General features: G+C 40.3%; 1 long non-coding RNA gene across 1 annotated transcript; it reads right to left on the bottom strand.

Annotated features, from left to right (window-relative positions):
- Positions 1-1,693: 1,693 nt before the first annotated feature.
- Positions 1,694-2,470, bottom strand: LOC139435693 (uncharacterized). The gene is made up of 3 exons (XR_011644904.1): positions 2,314-2,470; positions 1,872-1,932; positions 1,694-1,755 (listed from the first exon to the last, which is right to left on the bottom strand). It is a non-coding gene; the product is annotated as an uncharacterized lncRNA (long non-coding RNA).
- Between the last annotated feature and the right edge of the window lie 13,842 nt (positions 2,471-16,312).

The following is a 16,312-nucleotide window of genomic DNA, read 5'->3' as shown; positions in this document are numbered from 1 at the left end:
AATAGTGGCATCCTGTTTTCACTTTACCTTAAAAGCTATATTTATATTGCATACCAGATATAGATCTTTTTAAGTGAACATCCATTTTAGGAAAAAACAATCTTAAATAATTAAACACAAATAAATCGCAATGTCCTCCTGAATGAATTGTAAATAAACAAAAAGCAACATCATGTGAGTCTGAAGGGAAATCTATTAGTAAAGTAAGCCCTCCATCGACATATACGGTAAGAACATAAGCGGAAGAGACTTATTTTCTTCTAAGATGCTTCCATATGAATACATCCTCAGGAGTTGAGGAAGTCATCCTCCCACAGGGGGGAGCTGTTCCCTCTTATGTCATCACTGGGAGAAACTACCTACAGTCCCTATACTACCTGAACACATTGTATCCCCCTGCGTTGTTAGCACTCAGGAAGAGCGCCTCTTCAACCCCTGTTCCTACTAGGAAACAGTCGTGGACAGCTGCTAAAGGGAGAACTACAAAAAAATCCACCTAAACCACCGAGTGTGCCAATCCAGAACAGATACGCTCCGCTGACCGAGAACCGGAGATCTGATGACCTGGATAACCTGTCCTCTTCACACAGCAGGGTAAGGACCAATACTATGGGGTAGGGCAGCGCCATATAGATAGAAGAGTTACGACACCGGAAGTCCAAAAACGGTTATCGTCACGTGGTTCATGTAGACGAGGATCGTTCCCCGGAAGTTCATGGCGGGCAATGTGAATGCATTGATAACAGGAGATAGAACTACGATTTGTGTTAATTATTAGTGAATAAAGGTTTTGATTTGCAATATTTATACAACAAATCGATATGTGTATGTATTTACATCAATATGTTTTAAAAAATAAAATCGAATTTGCTAATATTAAGTGATAATATTAGGATTAGTGAGAACAACTAGTTTACATTTTACTAACAGTGCCTTGTTAAAGAGCCTGTTGCTGTTTATTTATAGCTTTGAATTATTTCAAACCAATATTATCTTCTTAAACTTGTATGGTAGTCAGGAGCATCACTTTCTAATGTTTATTGATACATTTAGAGGGAGGGGATCTAAAGTAATGCTTTAAAATTCAGATTGGATTCATTTCTACCATTTTCTTAAATTCATGGTAGTTTCTGTAATCCCCTGGTAATTGAGGACACAAGTTTTCTAAATGACTAATGTCGTCTTTATGGCTTTCAGAAAGTACAGGAGACCGACAGGTGACTATCAAAGGACTAGCAGCAGCAGCAGGACTAGCAGCATATGATGATAATGATGATGTTAAATGTATTGTTTTAGGAACATCCATTGCAAATACATGGAATTCAATAAACATTGAATAGCATATCATGCAGTTTGTCGGTGCCTTTTCCTCCGTGTTGTCCTGGTTTGCTGTGCTGCCTCCTAGTAGCCACCATGGTTTGCTCTGCTGCCTGGGGATGCTCAAATCGCTCAGAGAAAGGAGTACGAATGTACGGCTTCCCCACTGACACAGAGCGGAGGAAAAAATGGCTGGCTCAAGTCAGCAGGAGCAATTTCACGACCAACAGCAACAAAATATGTGATGTAATTATATACAAACACTGCATTTGCACTTTTTCACAAAACGAAAACCACACCATTGAGAAAGCTTAATGTTTTGTTTAATACAAAAAAACAGGGAAAGGCTTGAAAAACACAGAGTTGAGACTCAGGGTGCAGGGTGAGGGTCTCAGTGCAGGTATTCAGGCTCCATTGAATCCCCCTCTGGTTCTTGTGCTGAAAGAGGGAGTAACAGACAGGAGAAAGGGTTATACACACACAGCACACCTATTGGATGGGAAATGCCTTGGGGAGATAAGGTGTTTACTTATATAAAACAGTATTAAACGTACCTTGTGTTTTCACTCTCACTTAAGTCCCTCTCCCTTTGCCATCAATCCAGAATCAGCTGAGCTGCAACATTATACAGACAGGTAATAATCAACAGAATCACAAGGACACAATATGGCTCTGCTAAAAACACTCACTCTTACACGCACCAAAGTTATATTTATCTAATATTTAACTCCCTCCATACAATCCCGTTTAGAAGCCCCTCTTCTCTAATTCAACATGTTGGACGAAATGACATTAAGAGAACGGAATTTACAATTAAAAGGCTGTTCAACGTGTGTTGCTAACTTGCTTCGGTATGCTAGCTTAATCTGTTATCTGTAAACGTTCCCTAAATCTACTAATTTAGGGATAATCCACTGACATCCTTTAATACACATGTTCATTTGAATCAGATGTACTGATAATATCCGCAATATAAATCTTTAAACTTCTTCTTACCTTTAAAAGTCCGTCACGAACGGTCTATTATGCTGCAACTCCACAGCTCTGCCAGCCTTGGCGCTAACTTCCGGGGAACGATTGAGAGGCTCCACGATCCGCCATTGCTGTAAAAAAGTGGTCCATTGGAGTGAACGGAGATGTCGTAACTCTTCTATTAAATAGCTCTGGGGTAGGGCTGTGCGATTATGGCAAAAATCATAATCACGATTATTTGGGTCAATAATTGATATCACGATTATTTTGACGATTATTCATTGACCATTTATTGAACTTTAAAACAAATAATATTTTACCAATAAACAAGATCAACAAATATATTTGAGCGCACTTCCAAAACCATACTAAACATATATTATTAATATGATAAATAAAAATAAATTAGACCAAAATAAATTAAATCAAATATGATGCAGTGCACTGTCGCAACCTACTCCTTAACATATAGCCAACATTTTGGTAAAACATATTCAACATATTCCACTCAGTTAAACGTTGAAAGCTGGCCAACCGTCATGGTCCAGAAGTAACAGGAAATAAATGTTGAACTACAATTTAAGATCAAATAAAAATGTTTAGGCCACCATGGCAAATGCTGGTAGGGCTGCTCATGTCATCTCTTAAAGATTTTTTGCAAGAAACACCAGCCTGTTGACATGGTCTGGTTTCAGAGATGAGCGCAGGCAGGTGACAAGCCACCTGTACTGAAGACCCTCAGCCACGCCCCGACACATGGGGTGACGCCGGCCAATCACAAAACTTTGATGCGTTCAAGTGCATTATTCTGGCACAGGAAGATTATTTTACAGGACATTAACGATAAAACAGACTATTGTTGTTCTATTTTTGGACACATCTCGCGATCGACTGGTTGGGCACCCCTGGGCTAGACCATAGGTCCGTTGTGGTCGCAAAGTAGTCAGCTGAAGCCATTTGTCATATAGTGCAGGCAGCGCAGACCTGCTGAAATAATACCGAGACGGCATCGCGTAACGCATGTCCAACGTGTTGACAAGTTGCCCTGGTTGCTAACAGTGCTAACTGGGCACATATCTTTAGCGATGTGAAATGTATCTCCAGGTCTCCATTGAAAAAGAGATCATTGATCTCAATGGGATTTTACCTGGATAAATAAAGGTTTTTAATTTTTTTTTTCATTGTAAAGACAAAGTACTTGCAAATAGTGGAAATAGTTTTACCCTTCTTTTTAACGAGTTGCTGCTCTTGTTCTGACATCTTCGCTCGCGCTGAACACTCACAACACATGTCACTCGCACGTGGCCGAGTGGGCTTTTAGGCAGTGTTGGGCAAGTTACTTCCAAAATGTAATATATTACATATTACTTATTACTCTCTTTTGAAAGTAATAAGTTACATTAAAAATTACTGTCTCTGAAATGTAATGAGTTACACTACTTTAGTTACTTTTCTAGTTACTTTCACCAAAATAACCGCAAAAGAATGGCTAGGTATTTTAAATGCTCAAATGTAGTTCAGTGCAGCTCATTATACATCAAATGAAGGGCAATGTGGTATAGCATAACAACTATGTAGGCCCTTAAGGCTACTAACAACTTGTATTACACGGGTTAGTTGAATACTCGATTCTGATTGTAAATTCTTAACATGTGACACGTTGTTAATACAGTCATACAGACCGCTGTCAAGGACTATAATGAAGGTTGCTAAGGAGGATCAAGAAAGAGAAAGGAAAAGAGGTTAAAAGACGGAGCGCTGGACGTCAGATAAATCACCAGAAGAAGGCAGAGAGGAAGTGAATAATAACAGGACACGGAATGGGCTCTGTAGTTTGTTTAGTATATGGCCGTGTACAGGCACGGTTCCAGGACAAAATGACTCAGGGTGCCTCTGAGGTTACAGGGGGCGGAGCAGTAGTAGGTTTACATGAGCAATAGTGGCCGGCAACAGCAATGAAAAATAGCATTGATGGTCCCAGTGAACAGATTATGGCATTTGTTATGTTTTGAAACCAAGCAAGTGAGAACATTTCAAGTGAGTTAAAAGTGCAATCCTGAAATATCTCATACAGTCCAAAGTGGACTATGGCAACGAAAAGCACAAAAGCTTAAAAGCTGTACTGATAACACAAATGAGAACATATTGTAAATCAAGACACATATTATTTGAACCAGCTCATGGTTTGAAATGGCAAACATTGAAAAGCAAAAGTATTATTAAAACCATGTACTAATCATCACTTTGGTCCCATCATATACTCTGGGAAGAAAACATTTACTGTGCTTGATAACTGGTATCACATCATCATGTGAGGTTGAATTTGTGACCTGGAGATCATTTCAGCTGCAACATTAGCTTGTTGATAAGCTTGGGATATGAGATATTTTTGTAGCCATTCGTGGTGAAGGCATCTGTGCTATTGTATGCATTATTTTTTGACCCAACATTTCTACAGGCATGGCAGAATATGGCACTATTTTCACATATTCTAGCCCTTGTCTATTTGTATACCACGAGCTGCAAAATGACCACCTAACCCCACTGTACAGGCGGGTACTTGTTTAGATATACCTTGGCATGCTCTGTTTTGCCGTGGTATTCTGGCACCTGCGGGCCGCAGAGGGGCGGCGGTGTTTCGGGCGATGAAGACACTGCTCCGGGGTTGAGGGCGGCGAGTCAGGCGGGAGTAAGCTAGTGTCCACAACGGAGAGTAACGTGATGTCCCCATCTGACCTGTTGCTACGGTCTGCAGTAGATGCAGTGTTGCTGGCGTTTAGTGATGGTTGCTTTAACAATGTTCGTATAAATGATTATCCACAGATGTGTGTCACTGCTGTGGAAGCACTTTGGAAATGATGCACGCGCAGCGGAGCAGGTCACGCGCACCTGACACAATTTGTTGTTAGTATTTTTCGCTCCGTTCTCTTTTTTGAATAGAGGGTGCATAACATTCAACTGCCCGAAGATCCCGGCGCGAAGCCTGAAGGGTAAACACACCAGGTTTACTAATCTACCCGCACAATTTGTCTGGTGTCGGAATGTCTCGCTATGTTAGTACATTGTTAAAAAACAAAACACCATTTAATTTCGGGTTAAAATGTGTTATAACTGCGTTACTGAGCATTGTAACGGGTAATATATTACCCACATTTCATTAGTAATGCGTTACATTACTTCGTTACAGCAAAAAGTAATATATTACTGTAACTCCGTTACTTTTGTAACGCGTTACACCCAACACTGCTTTTAGGGAGGGGCGAAAGCGCACCCAGCAAAATAATCGTATTTTGTCAATTATGCTGTTTTCATAATCGTCGCAAGCCATAATCGTAATCGCGATTAAAATACGATTAATTGCACAGCCCTACTATGGGGGTTATTCCCTATCTTTATTCAAGAGCGTGGTATTTAAATTTGAGAGCATAATTAATGTATTTATTTCCCTCAAACCCTGTCCTCGCACTCAAATAGTGCCTGCTTGCACTTAGATGTGCTCTGCTTGTGCTCAAACTGTACGCTTGCACTCAGATATATTGCTGTTTACAGATTTTTTCTGCTCTCAGATTTATTCTGTGCGCTCGAAACTTTTGTGCAACAATCCTGTCCAAATCCCTCAACCAATAGGAGGCCTGGTGTCCTTGCGGGTGCGTTCGCTTTACTTATAGAGAGGCGAAGTCCCTCCCTTTCCGGGAGCCTTCATGGGACCCCGGAAGCGTAAAATTATACATTGAAGTCAATGGAGAGAGAAAGGTTATCTTTTGATCCCGTTTGAATTGTGCCACGAATGACACATATGATGTTTGTCAATTTAAAAGAACATTTTGCAAGTCAAAAAAATTAAAATGTGTCGTAAAACTGTGAAGTTACACATTTTTTTGTGTGAAACCGCTGAGTGAACTACAGGTCTCTTGGTCTCGCACAATACGCGTCACCATCACAAAGATGGCCGTCACGTTAGCAAATTTCACCTGTTTCTTTCAGAATGAGAATAAAAGTATAAAACGAGGTGACTACAAGTCTGGACACGTTGAGAGCTGTACATACACGAAAGGGGAGTTATTCGGTTCTGTAAGAGCAGCGGGACCGGCTTTACAAGATGTTGGTGAGTAATATGAGTGCAATGTGTAACGTTAATGTCAGCTAGCTAACATTAGCTAACAAGGTACACTAACGTGTTTTGTTTCAGTAACTAGTGTTCTCCTTTAGAACTTCGTGGTCTGTGTGTGCTGTGGATAACATTAGTGTTCACAAGAACAAGGTACACTCCCGTGTTTTGTTTTAGTTGCTCTTCAGATTGAAGCGGCCAGTTTTATATCGACTATACTGTATGTGTGATCTCCTTTTACATCTCGTTGTGTCATTTGAGTTTATTTGCTGTGTGTAGATTCAAGGGTTTTGGTTATCTTGTCAATTTGTTTGGTTATCCAGGCACAGCTGTGCGTGACTCCCTCGGGTACACTGGTATGTGTTTTCCTAATGTAGAGAGCATTGATTAATTAATAAACTACACACTGAGTCTAGATCCTGACCAAATCCTTTTTTATTGTTGATCAAATGTTTTTCAAAAATGTATTCATACACATTTAGAAAAATACAATGTACAATCACAACCAGTACAACACACATTACAAAAAATACAGAAAAAACAAACAATAACAACAATCAGACAAAACTATGGAAAAATAACCCCTCCCACCCCCAGATCCGGACCATCCTTGTATTATTGCTCATTCAATCTATTATAGCATGCTAACAAACATGGTACTTACTTTATTTGTACAGATCTGCATGGGAGACAATGGCGCGATGCAGAGCGCTGTCTGTGATTGTGCACGGGGGATGTACAAATGCAGCCACGCTGCAGCATTGGCAATATGTGCCATGTGGCAGATCAGCTCCACAGATGTTGAGTGCCAGTGGAGGAAGCCTGGCACTTCCAAAGTAATCCAGCCGGTGTCTCAACTCTATCAACAGCAAGAGGAGACCTACAACCCACTGGCCAGAGACATCGCCACTCAGGATGTAGACTGGTTCAGGTCTGCACTGAGGGGCGCACAGTGTGGCATGGCATGGCTTCACCTGAGCCAGAGCCGCGGCTTCAACATCAGGCCATTGTCACCGTGCCGGAGCTGGTGAAGGGGCATGGGGGTCGGTGGCTTGAGGCAATTCTTGCCTCAATGCGACTGAGCAGAGACCAGCAAGCTGCCATCCAGACAGCCACCGGAGGACAGCGGACAAAGTGGCAGGTTGACAGCCAGCAAGTTTGGTGCTGTGCTACGGTCGGGACTTTCATCCACTCCATGCGCGTCCCTCATGAAGAGGGTGCTCGGGGTGTACAACTTGGACGGAGTCATGGCTGTCAACTGGGGGGTTGTAAACGAGGCCGAAGGGGTGAAGGCTTTTGTGCAGGCCTATCAGGAGACAGTGTTCGAGTCTGGTCTCTTTGTGAGTGAGTCAGTGTTTTGGGAGCATCCCCCGATGGACTTGTGCAGCCATCTGCCCTGCTGGAGGTGAAGTGTCCACCATCATTATATAGGATATATATATATATATATATTTGTATACATATCTGTAAATTGTATAATTTTATTTGATTTAAAAGTATTTTTGATCTCTGTCTATAAACACAAACTGAGTAAGATTGACAATAAAGTTGACTTGAAAAATATATATATTCTTTATGAAAATAGTTGACTGTTGGAGAAATGAATCCAGATGAAACGTTGGACTGAACTACAACTACGCCTTTAAATCTCTACGGACTGTTTTTCAGTGGGATGGCAAGTTCCTATCTTTAAACATTTATTAGTTTTTTCTCAGAACAGATTTGATTTTCTGAAGTTAATTTAACTTAACCATGTAAGGTCATTATTAAAAAGGTACAATCAATTTGTTTAGGGTTGAATAAAATAATGATAAACATTTCATTTGGATAATTTACTGACAGAATAAGAAACTCAATGATGCTCTACTCACCTGTTCCTTTTTATAAAGTGAAACAGTTGAAACGATAGATTTTAGTAAACTTAAAAACAACCTTCTCCAAAAGCTATCAAGGAATATACCTAATACTTGTTTTAGAACTTTATTACATATTTTTATATAAATAGTTTGAGTGATCCATAATTGACAGAAGCTTGTGTTTACACTGACCTGTTACTCATATATTAATGTCTTTGTAACTTATTTAAACCACTACCTCACTAATTTCTTTCATTCATCACGGTTCAGTAAACTAAGTGACACATGAACCAGTTTAATAATTATAATAACGTAGGATTGCAACTCTTTGAAACTGTAGGTGGCTCTTAAAAGAGCCGTTGTGTTTGGGTGTGCTGGTCTCAGGTCAGTTTAAGCCCTCTCTCCGCGGATGCAGCGGGCCAGCTGGATGTCCTTGGGCATGATGGTGACCCTCTTTGCTTGGTTCATCTTACTGGGGGGCAGCTACATGGATGTCGGTGCAGTCCACAATCATTGTGCAGTTGAAGGCAGAATGAATTTATTATTGACTCCGAATGAAGCACAACTTCATGTCATACAATACATTGACTTTATTTGTAATTGTGTAAAAACATATGAGCATTGATTAGCAAGCAGGACCTGCAGGAACAGAGCACGGTGATGGATGGAGCTGGGAAGAGAGAAGAATAAAGAAAACAGATCAACTTCATTATCGGATATTAAAAATTCAATTTCAAAACAAGTTGCCGCTCCTACAGTTTTCTAGTGTGTAAAGATGATTTCACTTGACCTATGCACAATATCACACTCAATACATGTGTGTCTCTGGGGGGTGCATTGTGCCTTTGATGTATATAAATAATATACCATAACCAAATACTATTACGTACAGTGGAAATCAGGTTGCCAGAGCAGGTCAGTCCAGTGTGCATGTTCCTCAGGGTCTCAGCAGTTACAGGTGAGGTAAAGAAAATAAAAGAGAAAAAGGTCAGTAACAACACTTTGAATAATTATCTCTTTTAATAATGTTCTATCAGTAATCACTCAACTACTGTCTTTCCAACAAACAGATTGACTCACTATCATCACAATGAAACACGTCCAGAAGAATGGACCACAGATGGAAATTAGCTATTAGCTATAATCTGGCATATTGCATCTCTTCTCTTTGCTGAGATTAATGTTTTTGTATGCATGGTCCTTCTATAAATAAATACATGTCATGCAAAGCTGCCTGCCTGCCTTCCTTCCTTCGACTCTCCCTGAACTGCCTGATCTTTTAATGTTCAATGTTAACCATTTGAGCAGATAGCATTAAGTAGAAAAGATCGCAGATGCTAATCTGCCGTTAGCCTACCTCCCGCCCCCTTAGCACCTGGTGGAGGGGGCGATAGGCTCCTCTTCAAATGTTTCACAAAATACTTACCATCATGACTACTCTTACTGTTTAACATTTGGGTTCACTTCATGTTAAGGCTAATACAAATGACAAGGCTAAGTAATGTGATGCTAACTAACGTGCTCGCTACTAGCTATGTAGCTAGCTTGACTGTGTTCCATGCACAACATGTGTATTACCTGATATGTTTGGTCCAACGACTCCTGGTCCTTTCATCAGACGGGAAGCGATAGAACGAGCTATGATCTATAAGTATGATCACTTATGTGATTACAACCTGGTACAAAGCACACAGGCATCTTGTAAAAGTGAATTTATTTTTAGCAATCTCTTATTTATTGGAGGGAATAAATCAGTTATGAGATCTTCTTCTTCTTATTATTCTTCTTCGCTTTAATTACGAGTCGCAACCACTTGGAGCATTATCGCCTGTGACATCACTTACGCGAGCCAGAATGGGATTTGGGATTTGTAGTCTTTGTAGTCGCGTATTTTTCATAGTCTTATATTTCAACAGTTTTACGACAAAATGTGACTTTTTTGGAACTTATTGTTTAAGATTGACAAACATCATATGTGTAGTTCGTGGCACAATTCAAACGGGATCAAAAGATACGTTTTCTCTCTCCATTGAATTCAATGTAAATTTTTCGCTTCCGGGGTCCCATGGGCCGGAAGTAGATGGGCGTGACTTCGCCTCTCTATTACAGCGTCCCGTAGGGGCGGTTACTCTTTGGTTTATAAACTCCCGCCCTCCACGGCTTTATAGATGTCACTACCCGATCCGTCCCCCTGCCCGATCGGTACTGCGCATGTGCGAGATGGTCCGCCATATTGGACAACTCCGGACGGCAACCCAAGATGGACACTTGACACAGTGGCTTTTAGCAAAGCTCAAAAAGGAAACTCGAGAGATATGAGTTATTGTTATTATAACGTGACTTCACTATTATTTAACAACTCTTTTTATTGGGTTCTTTTATTTGGGGTTAAATACATTGTCAGAATAAGTGAGAAATGGATTTAACTTATGTTAGACAGCTATCATACTGAATACATATTTACTGTGAACGTATGCAAAAATGTATGGCATATGGCTGTCTAAAGCCACTGTGTCAAGTGTCCATCTTGTGTTGCCGTCCCGACTTCCGGACCATCTCGCACATGCGCAGTACCGATCGGGCAGGGGGACGGATCGGGTAGTGACAGTGACAATAACATAACATGTACTTCACTTCGCTGTACAACTTTTTTGTTGGGGGGGGGGTTAGCACAGTTAGTATATGTTTATAAAACGGACAAGTCAAATCAAGCAATCTGATGTTTCTTAGCCGTGATATAATGAGTGTATATCCCGGGTATAATTGTAGTTACTTTTCAGAAGTCAGGATCCCTCCGCGTCTGAGAACCGTTACAACTGTTCCATTACGTCCGTCACAAAACTAACTAACAAAGCTTAAAATGGAAACATTTAAGGTTAACTTCGACCTCCGGGGTGGCCTTACTATGGAGGAGTGGATTGAGAAGCGCCTATCTCTAGAAAAAAAAAGCACCTAAACGACGACAATGCTGTCTGTCCAATATGTTCTCTAGCTGTTATTATTGTTGCATAGCAACCACCTCGCACTATGTTTTGTGCAGAAGGCAACGGAGGGACTATTTTATTTTGAACATCATTATTTAATAATAAAAACTATTTAAATTGGAGTGTGTATTTTTCTTTCACATTGCCAGCCACACGTGGTAACCGTTTTATAAATGCAATAGCTCACTTCAGGCCGTGATATACGAATATCTATACAATATGGGGTTGTCGCTCATAGAACCTTGAAAATCTATCACTGCACCCGCCTGAGGAATGTCTTGATTATGGGAGACAAATGGAGGAGTCTCCACCGCCCTTCACCCCCCCTATCACCTCTGAGGATACTCTTCCTTCACCCCACAGCTCTCTCTACTCTCCGTTCACCCTTTCACCCTCAACAACCCTCCTGGAGATCGCTGAACACACAAAGGAGATACAGAGGGTTGGCACCGATTCCTTCCTGGAGTTCAAAGACCAAACTAAGGCGATACGCAGGGTTGGCAGCATGTCCTTTATCCCCGCTCCTCAACGACGCCCACCAAAATCACTGCAGAGATGCGCACCATCTCCCCCGTCTTCATCACCGTGCCTACGTCAACCACCTCCCCCCCCTGGCAGCATGTCCTCTACCCCCGCACCGTCTCCATCACCGTGCCTACGTCAACCACCTCCCCTCCCTTCAAGAAAGCATCGCAGTCTCCGAAGCCTGATAGATAGAGCGGTGAATCAGCTTAGAAACAGGAAGTGCTCAAACGTTCGTGTGAGTTTATCAAATTTAGCAGTGATTCCATGTCAGCCACAGCTTGTCACAACACATCTTACTGATGGTGTATCTAACAAACTTAAACTAGCTTTATTAAATGTCAGGTCTCTGGCAGGAAAAACATTTTTAATCAATGATTTTATCACTGAGCACAATCTTGATTTTATGTTTTTAACAGAAACTTGGATTGAACAAAATAACAGTGCAGCTGTTCTTATCGAATCAACCCCTCCCAACTTTAGTTTTATGAGTCAGGAAAGAATGCATAAGAGAGGAGGTGGAGTTGCTATTTTGTTCAATGATTCCCTTCAATGCAGGAAGACATCTTATCTTCTTTTGAATATGTGGCCCTTCAGCTGAAATGCTCCTCTCGAGCTCTGTTCCTAAATATCTATAGACCACAAATACTGTGCAAGCTTTTTTGATGACTTTACTGAACTGCTGTCTATAGTGTGTATTGACTTTGACCGTCTAGTCATTGTTGGTGATTTTAACATCCATGTTGACAACCCCCAGGACAGAGGGGCTAAAGAACTGTTTTGTGTTCTTGATAGCTATGGACTGACTCAGCATGTGACGGAGCCCACGCACAATAAGGGGCACACTCTGGACTTAATTATCTCAAAGGGTCTGAATATCTCTAAGGTTGTGGTGACTGATGTTGCACTCTCTGATCATTCCTGTGTGTTTTTTGAGAGCTCTATTTCTGTTCACAAAAATGTTCAAAAAGAGGTAACCACAAAGCGATATTTAACTGAAAATACTAGGGAAATGTTTACTCAGAATTTTTCTTCCACACTTGCCCCTGCTAACATCTCAGTAAATGAGCTAGTAGATCATTTTAATTCAAAAATTAAAAATGTTATAGATGCCATTGCTCCAACTAAAGTAAAGGAAGTGACTGGGAAGAAAATATCTCCATGGAGAAAGGCCATGACCGTGAGAGCAGAAAAAAGAGAGTGTCGAAAAGCTGAACATAGGTGGCGAAAAACAAATCTCCAGGTTCACTTTGAAATCTATAAAGAGAGACTTGGCCTTTATAATTTGGAATTGAAAAACGCACGACAGTCTTTCTTCTCTGACATCATTACCAAAAACAATGCACGTGCCTTGTTTGCTACCGTCGACAGACTAACTAACCCCCCAGTGTCAGTAGCCTCTGAATTTCTATCCACCAGGGCATGCAATAATTTTGCCTCCTTTTTCACTGACAAAATTCAGAAAATCAGACAAGCAGTCAGTGCCTCTGCATCAGGTACAGCAAATGTGTTGTCCCTATGTCCACCTAATATCAATTCAAACACCATGACACAATTCCATCAGATTAATGATAAAAACCTAGAGGACATTATTCAACTTCTGAAATCCTTCTCCTGCTGCCTTGATATTATTCCAACAGGATTTGTCAAAGATGTTTTAGTTGCATGGCCTCAGATAGTAAACAAATCTCTTCACTCAGGTATTTTTCCATAGGCCCTGAAAACTGCAGTCATTAAACCACTCTTAAAAAAGAATAATCTATGCTTCAGTAATGAACAATTACAGGCCCATATCAAACCTCCCATTTCTAGGTAAAATCATTGAAAAAGTTGTTTTTCAACAGTTGAGTAATTTCTTGCATTTAAATAGTTGTTTCGATGTGTTCCAGTCAGGCTTTCGTCCAAACCACAGCACTGAGACTGCTCTTGTAAAGGTCTTCAATGACATCCACTTAAACACAGACAGTGGCAGAACTTCAGTGTTAGTATTACTAGATCTCAGTGCTGCGTTTGACACTGTTGACCACAACATATTACTCGACCGACTAGAAAACTGGGTGGGACTTTCGAAAACAGTTCTAAATTGGTTTGAATCCTACTTAAAGGACAGAAACAACTTTGTTTCTATAGGTAAATACACATCTGAGTTGACAAATATGACATGTGGGGTACCTCAAGGCTCCATCTTGGGGCCTCTTCTCTTTAACGTCTACATGCTACCACTGGCTCAGATAATGAAAAACAACAAAATAAGTTACCATAGCTATGCGGATGACACACAAATTTACATAACAATTTCACCAGGAGACTATTCTCCAATTCAAACACTGAGTAAGTGCATTGAACAAATCAATGACTGGATGTGTCAGAACTTTCTCCAATTAAACAAAGATAAAACTGAGGTAATGGTTTTTGGAGCCAAGGCAGAACGTATAAATGTTAGCGCTGAGCTTCAGTCTGCAATGTTCAAAACAACAGATAAAGCCAGAAATCTAGGTGTAGTCATGGACTCTGACCTGAGTTTCAACAGTCACATTAAAACAGTTACTAAATCAGCCTACTATCATCTAAAGAATATATCTAGGATTAAAAGACTAATGTCACAGCAGGATTTGGAAAAACTTGTCCATGCTTTTATCTTCAGTAGACTGGACTACTGCAATGGTGTCTTCACAGGTCTCACTAAAAAATCTATTAGAAAGCTGCAGCTGATTCAGAACGCCGCTGCTCGAGTCCTCACTAACACTAAGAAAGTGGATCACATCACTCCTGTTCTGAAGTCTTTACACTGGCTTCCTGTGTGTCAAAGAATAGATTTCAAAATACTGCTGCTGGTTTATAAAGCTTTGAATGGTTTAGGCCCAAAATACATTTCTGACCTACTGCTAAATTATAAACCATCCAGATCTCTCAGGTCTTCAGGGACTGGTCAGCTTTCTGTTCCCAGAGTCAGAACTAAACATGGAGAAGCAGCGTTCAGTTATTATGCTCCAAATATCTGGAACGAACTCCCAGAAACCTGCAGGTCCGCTGCAACTCTTGACTACTTTTAAATCCAGACTAAAGACTTTTCTTTTTGCCGCTGCTTTTAATTGAACTATTCACATCTTAAACTGCACTGTAACTTTTATCCATGTATTTTTTCTTTTAATGTTTCTTTTATTATCTTTTCTTTTTAATGACTGATTTTAAATGCCATTTTCTTAATGTCTTTCGTTTTTTGTAAAGCACTTTGAATTGCCTTGTGTTGAAAGGTACTATATAAATAAACTTGCCTTGCCTTGTTTCTTGTCAATGCATTTTCTTTTGAATAAATTAGAATCGGGTTACATGTTGTTTATGATTATAGGCATACATAAATGTCCTTTGTCCTTTTTCCATAACGAGGTCAGAGGTCAAAGTCTAATAACCTCTGAAGACCAACCAACATCAAAAATAAAAATACATACAAAATGTAATAATAATCAACAGCAAAACGTTACAAAAGCAAGAACACATAGTATAGTATGAGAGGGACAAGGAAATGAACAAAATGAAAGAGGTGGAAAAAAGGATCTGTGACACAAAGTGGTATTGTTTAAATTATTTGACATATGACAGGATGGATGGAACCTATTCGATAAATACACAAGCACATGACGTCAGCATTCATTGAAAAAAATGTGAAATCCAAGACTGTATTTTATTATATTGTATGTTATGGTTTCCATTTTATTCACTCTCATTATTTTAGGATGTAGATTTAAACAATCTTCTTTTAATTGTGTAATAGACTAGAGTCTTGCTTTAGTTTATACTATTGATTTGACCCTGATTCACTTAAGAAGAAATCCACTTTCTCACTGTTGTGCAATCCAGCTAGCACCACACTCCACTCAGCCACTAGATGGCAGTATAGGAGTGTATTGCAGACATGTGACAATGATAAGGAGTAAAAATCATGCTTTCAGTTCCCTTTTGTGGAGCATTTTTGGGCGGCAGGGGGGAGTACTAACAGCTGGATATAGACTCATTTGGACAGAGTGAACTGATGAATGGAGCTATGAGGAAATAAGTGTATCATATCCATCTTCAAGTCTATCAAACACCTCTTCTGAGGAAACTGTTATCAGCACATGTGATATCTATGGTCGACACTAACCTTGCATTGTCATGGAGACGGATGAGTTCAGTCTGCTGTGAACTGTCAGAGTCTCTGCAGGCCAAAAATCTCAGCAGTAATCTGATCAAGTTTGTATTGCTACTGTTGACTGAGTCAGGCCTTTCTTATTAAAGCCAGTGTGTGTACTGTACATGTGTGTGTTTCTGTGTGTGTCAAGGGAGGGGGCAGTGTGTGGTGACACAGTGAATATGCCTGTGTTTTTTTATACAATGTGTCTTTGTGAGTCCTTGGCTCTGCGTTGGAGAGAAAGAGCTTTCTGTTCGGGGGTCTTCCCTTTCTCCCCAACATCTTGTCTCTCACTTTGTTCCTTTTTAACCTCTTGTCCCCCTTTTTCATTAACTGTGGCTTTTTTTTTTTAACACCCCCTACCTTTTTTCTTTCTTTTTATTGT

The sequence above is a fragment of the Pseudochaenichthys georgianus genome, chromosome 18, assembly GCF_902827115.2.
Source record: "Pseudochaenichthys georgianus chromosome 18, fPseGeo1.2, whole genome shotgun sequence".
Lineage (NCBI taxonomy): Eukaryota > Metazoa > Chordata > Actinopteri > Perciformes > Channichthyidae > Pseudochaenichthys > Pseudochaenichthys georgianus.
Note: the sequence above shows the minus strand (reverse complement) of the source record. Positions and strands in the feature narration are given on the sequence as shown.